Below are 6625 nucleotides of genomic sequence, written 5' to 3' on the forward strand. Positions count from 1 at the left end.
ACTGTAATTATACACTGATATTACTACTTTTTCTGACATACAAATCAAATTACTTCTTCCACAACTGAATATAGCATTGACTGATAAAACAATAGCTTAACAGTGATGATGGTTAATGGAATATTTTAACATGCTGCTACATAATGTAATGAACATGTCATGTTTTACTAGTCTGATACTGATTAAAGAAACATATCAGAATCAAAGTCTTATTTATTGCAAAGTTGTTCACATACAGGAATGACTTTGGTGTATTGGTGCAGAACAATAACTTAATAAGAGGAAATAAAAGAAATTCAAGGACTACAAAAGTTAAGAAAAAAAGGAATTTGTATGTATGAAATAAACAAACATTTTGCTGTCTTGAAACGAGAAGAGTTTAACAAGTATTTACTTTAATCAAAACATTTTAAGTGGGGATCTGCAACAGTTGACAGTGTGGTTATCAATATAATATATATTTATTCTGTTAACTTTCTATCGTCTTGGACAACACAAGTCACAGAACATCGCATTTCTACTCAACTTCAGCATCGCACCATGAGGACAAAGAAATGAGATTCACCTTCTCAGGTCTCATGGTTGTTCTAATCATTACTCTTCATTACTCATCATACTCAATCATCCACTCTGTTTTCCAAATAAAAGGAGCTGGTCTGAGGTGAGTAATATCTGTACAGTGATTTAAAGGGGCCCTATTGTTCTATTTTGTGGTTTCCCTTTTTTTATGGGTTTTTGTGATCTACATAGGGAGTGTGTGGGCGTTTCTATGCTTCCATATAAGAGTATGTATTTGCTAGGATGGATAGGGTTACCAGAATATCATCTGCGTATATAGACAGCTTAAAATCATGATTAAAACACCAGTGAGATCCCTGTACCTTCCAATTGCGCATTTTAAATGTATTTTTCTAACATTCAACAAACAAAATAATAAATGAAAATAATCTGCAGATGTGTTACATAATGATCAGAAGCTGCAGCACTACATTATTTGGAATATCCTTCACACAGAACATTTTCCTCTCTTTTGCTCTTACGCCAACCATTTTACAAACTCAAGTTTTATATTTCTCAATGAGTTGACCCTTCTTCTCGCAGCCTAGTTTCAGCCCATTGCCATGTATACCGGCCTTTAGAGAATTGAAACCTGAATATAATCTCTGTCAGTCAACAGAACTGTTCCTCTGACAAAGACTGTGGCAGACTGGATTATTATCTCTGCTGCAGGTTTCAGGTTTCATTGATTTATTTATAAAAAGCTATTTTTTAACAAACAGATGGTTCCCATGCAGGCAGGAAGTCTCTCCTGTGTTCACACCTTCTTTGGTCTTTGTTGTGTTGTTGCATGTTCATCAGTTTCACAGACAGTGTGTGGTTTGACAGACTCACATTCCCCCAGCTCCTCAAACAGGCCTGAACCAGCCGCAGAATGTGGACAATCCTCTGCCTGACTCCAGGGCACGATGTTTATCATCCGAGGATGGAGAAGGCATGACCGTCATACTCTGCCTCTGATTGGAGAGGTGAGACAGAACATCACATATTTGTAAACATTTATAAATAAGCTGATCCATCTCCAAATCCTCAGTATCTGCCACATAGACATGTCTGCAGAATATGTGGGTCAATCACTAAGACGAACTAACTCTGTGGAAAGGTTTCTACAGCATCATAAACCAAACAGCTACTCATGTATTTTATGCCTTTTTGTACTGTTTTTATATTTTGCATATTATTGGTTGCCTCCAGATTGATGAACTGGGACTTCTCTTCAGTCCATATAAGGAAAGCAGACTGTCAGAAACTCATTTACAAGAACACCTATTTTATGTCTTGTCAGAGCAAAAGTCAAAATATTTGTTAGAGTTTAGATCACTTATGTGCAATTTTTTTAATGTTATGTACTTTAATGGAGTTTAAAGATATTGTAAACTTCAGATTTTAAACAAAGAACACCAAACAGACACTGTCAATTTGCAAAGGTATCCGGTACCTGCAACCTCCAGGTAAAACCATAAAAGTTCAGCAGGTCTATTGAATATAACCCCCCCCATTTTGTTGGAGGAGTGCCTTTTGGTTGACTTCCAGCTGAAGTTAAGACCTTACAAGGACAACACGAGTATAAGCTTCAGTTTAAAACACAGGAGGCGTGGTCCAACCTGGTGAGGACAACCCCCCCCCCCCCCCCCCCCCACACACACACACACACACACACACACACACACACACACACACACACACACACACACCATATCCTGAAAGCAGACTCAGGTTACGCCCTGAAATCCTAACTATGTTTGGTCAAGTTAGAAGTTTGGAATGGGAACAGATTCTGAGGATCAGAACACATGACTTTATATTGCAGTACAATAAAAATACTGCAGTGAAAGAGAGGCACTTGAGTGGCAGAAGTGAAATATTCTGACATGTCTGTGCAGGTTCAGGGTGTGGACACAATAACTGGAGCACTGCTTTCCAGATTCAAAGGCTTTACTGTCATATGCACAGTAGCTACAGTAGATATGGCAATGAAAAAAAACCTTTCAAGACCGATGTGCAAGTAATGCAGATGAAGCAAATTATATACATGTCAACAATTTTTTTTAAATAAGCTAAATGTTGCAGAGAATGTTGTAAGTGAACAAGTAAATGCAGGAGTCTATATGAATGTAAATAGAATGAGATAAACAAGAACATAATGTCAATTCAATACTGTACAGTACAATCGTGCTTTTAATGTTCACTTGAGGTCACTGCAGTCAGCTGTAGATGCAGATAGCGATACATGAAACATCCAAATGTACAAGTTTTAAACTTTGAATTTTTCCGTTTTAATATACTTAATATTTCATATTGGCCACTCTTTTGTGGCAGACAGTTTGTGTGCACACAAGGACAGACACATTACAGTTCAGGGACACCGTCTAGAGACCAGCTGGTTTGCTGAATTGTGATCAGCAGCTACACGACAGGCTTTACCTCCCAATGCGTGTTTCCAGCAACAGTTAGGGCCAAACGTATTTCTTCATTTCTGCTTTGGCTGTTAAATATGCCTTCGGGATGGCCATCCTTTAACTAAACAACAGACATTTATATTATGTCATAGTTGGGGGTATTTGCTTGACCCAAAAAGAGGAAGGGTTAGCAAATAAATAGCAGTAGATAAGAAGAGAAAAAGGAGAAGACCTTAAAAAAGATGAGAGACGGTAACAAACTGAAAAAAACTACACGGCACATTTTTAACTTGATTAAAAATGTAATAGCTTTTTTGGCATGATTGATGTTATAAAACAGATCAAATGGGCCGCAGCAAAGATCTCAAGTTTAATTATTAGATTAAATCAGTTTTGGCATCAAAAGAAAGTTCATCATCAAAGGTTCAAACACTACAAATTCGATATACCTCTCATGTGTTTCATTTTTTATTTTCTGCAGTCCAGTGTGGGTCCATAATCTTCACACACCTTTATTTCTAAACATCCGCTAAGATTCTAAAGATCTCCAACCAGCTATCATTTAGGGAAATGATGCACAAAACAGCAAGGTTTCAACCAAGAGAGAGAGAACAGAAGAGCATACATATTGTAATGAGTTGAACTCACGTCATTGGTCCTGATTTGCAGGATTTACTTGCAGCTTGATACTTAAACAAAACCATGTCCACCCGACTTCCTGCTCTCAAGCTTTTGTTTTAAAATCAGATTACGTCAGTAGCAGAAAGAAGAACCTGACAAACAAGACTCTGATTTACATGACTGGTTGAACATAGACACTGAAATAAGCTGGGATTTCACACACATACATGACTGTAATCTACACATGTATCAAAGCATTGCAATGTGGAACTTTTAAGTTGCTTTTAAAATGTACTTATTTTTGTTGCATTGATGCATTTGTGCAGTGCTCCATTTAAAGCATACACTTTACATCACATGTGTCAAACTCAACTCACCCTTGGTAGATTTAATTTCGGCCCACAGGATCATTTCGAATTACTATTAGATCTAGCGCGCCGGTATATTGCACACACACCTTCACTCAATCCTGAGGATTTCCTCAGCTCAGAGCCTGACCCCAAACATTGATGAACTTTCACCCAAGATGAGATGCCAAGTATCTGGCTTGAAGCATCACAGAGCAACACACTGAGCTCAATGGATGTTTCCTTCTACACTTTTTCTCTCACGACAACAGGGCATGTTTGGTTTTTCTTTGAGGGAAATAGTTTTTTTGAAGCTGTTGTTGGCCTGTGGAAAAATGTAATCTTAAGAAATGACTCTGGAAAAGCTGCAGATAGAGCCATAAGAAATTAATGCAACTGATAATCTAATGTTTAATGTTGTTTTTATAGGCAATAATTTAAGCTTTGTTAGTTCCAGGTTTAATATGTGCAATAAATTCATTTCAATAAGTTTTGCAATAAACATTGAACCAGTCCGGCCCTCGACTAGTAACTAATGTTGGCCCACTGTGTATTTGAGTTTGACACCCCTGCTTTACATTGACAGACAGTTAATATAGTTGCAAACAAGATTATTTTAGGTTATTAATCAACAGATAAAAAGTTTTTGCAACTCTCACACCTTTTCAGCTTTTGGTTTTCTTTGTTGTGAAACCCAGTGCAGAAGCTAAATCAAGGGCTTGTCGGGGCCTTGTTGTTGAACAACAATGAAATGAAACATTGTGTGCACTAATGTAATGCATAGAGTCTATGATGTGGCTGAGGTGAAGTGTCAGTGGGGGGGTCGGGCCTTGTTGATGAGGCCGGTAGCGGAGGGGAGAGGTTCTGGTCCTGATGGAGCGCAGCCTACTGCAAGAGGGGAGGGGGGTGAACAGTTTTTGTCCAGGGTGGGAGGGGTCGGCCACTATCTTCCCCCCTCAGGGTTCTGGAGGCCTGCAGGTCGTGGAGGGATGGCAGATTGCAGCCGATCACCCTCTCTGCAGAGCTGATGACACGCTGCAGCCTGCCCTTATCCTTGGCTGTGGCTGCGGCGTACCAGATGATGATGGGAGGAGGTGAGGATGGACTCTGTGATGGAGGTGTAGAAGTTCACCATCATCGTCTTTGGCAGGTTGAATTTCTTCAGCTGCCTCTGGAAGAACATCCTTTGCTGGGCTTTTTTGATGAGGGAGCCGATGTTTTGCTCCCATTTGAGGTCCTGGGCGATGATGGTGCCCAGGAAGCGGAAAGACTCCACAGCATGCAGTGACTGGGGAGTCACACAAAGTTTAACTTTAACTTTTATCAAAAGATAAACCTGAAATGCAAGGGAAAAAACACATTAACCAAAAAATGAAATAAAGAAGAGTGCTGATCTCCTCTTAGCTTTCTGCTACCAACACATGAAAGTTACTTGGGTTTTAATATTTAGTCTTCGGGTTTGTCTTCATTGTTGAATGAAGCTAAATTACAAAACTGACCACAAACCCCTCTAATCCCCCTTGGTAAAAGTGCCACTGTAAAAGGGATAGGTAGATATGAGATTTTATCGTGGATGGGGATAAAGAACCGTGACAATAAGTTGATCAAGATTCATTTCCGTAATAATGAATTATCTTGAATCAAAACAAAGTGTTTAGCTTGCTATCTTGGTGCAGAGGCCAAAGTTATAGCACAGGAGTAAAGGAGTTTTAGTGCAAGAAAACAGACTCATTCATTGTTATAATTGAATTTCGAACATATGTATCCTCTTTTATGCAACGGGACCTTATTTATGAATGTTGTTTTTTCACAAAAAATGATGCACACATTTACAAAATATTGGTGCTATATAAACAATGGAATATAATATTAGTTTCTTATTTTAATTTCAGATAAAGTGGCTGTATATTGTAATGCCATTTTAAAAAGTTTTTTAAGCTAAATCCAAAGCTATTCACCCTAATTTAACATTATGAGTATAGCATTCTGAACATAAATCACTAATATGGGTATTGTTCTTACTCAAATCTAGTGGGCAGGTAAACAAGAAGATTTATTTTTATTTTTTGTCAGAGTATTGGATTTGAAATAATGTTGGGATCTAATGAATATTTCAACAAATATAACATATGTTTTCTATATTTTCCAGCTTGAGTTCGAAACTGATTTTGAGGATAATACCATGTATTGCAATTATCTTGACCAATTGTGTTTTTTATATTGTCCCAAACCTGTCATACATTGTTATCCCAACAATCTTTGTATTTTCCAGGCCAGTTTGACTTATTCAGCAAAGGAAAGCAGAAGACCTTTGTGCAGCACCGACATTCTGCCAAAAAAGGAAATGCAAAATAAACAAACATAAATAAAGAGCTCTCTTTAAAATGTCTTTAATTTTTTAAAAGTTTTTAATCAAACCACTTTTGCAAGTTGTCTCCTCCAACAGCAGAACGCACAATATGAAGGAGTAATACTTTATTTGAGAGGTGGTTGGTTTCTGAGGGGTTGTTTTGACATCCACGTTGCTATTACACTTCTTACATCTTTACTCACTCTTCCGGTTTTTTTGGAAACTAGTTTGTATGGTTTGCATCCAGTGTCCCTCCACCTCCTGACAGATGCCTGCTGCAGCGAATCAAAACACGAGCTGAGAGAAACTGAGGCATCCTGCTCACCTGGACCAATGAGAGTGCCCGCTGG

This window comes from Notothenia rossii, assembly GCF_949606895.1.
Source record: "Notothenia rossii genome assembly, chromosome: 6".
Taxonomy (NCBI): Eukaryota; Metazoa; Chordata; class Actinopteri; order Perciformes; family Nototheniidae; genus Notothenia; species Notothenia rossii.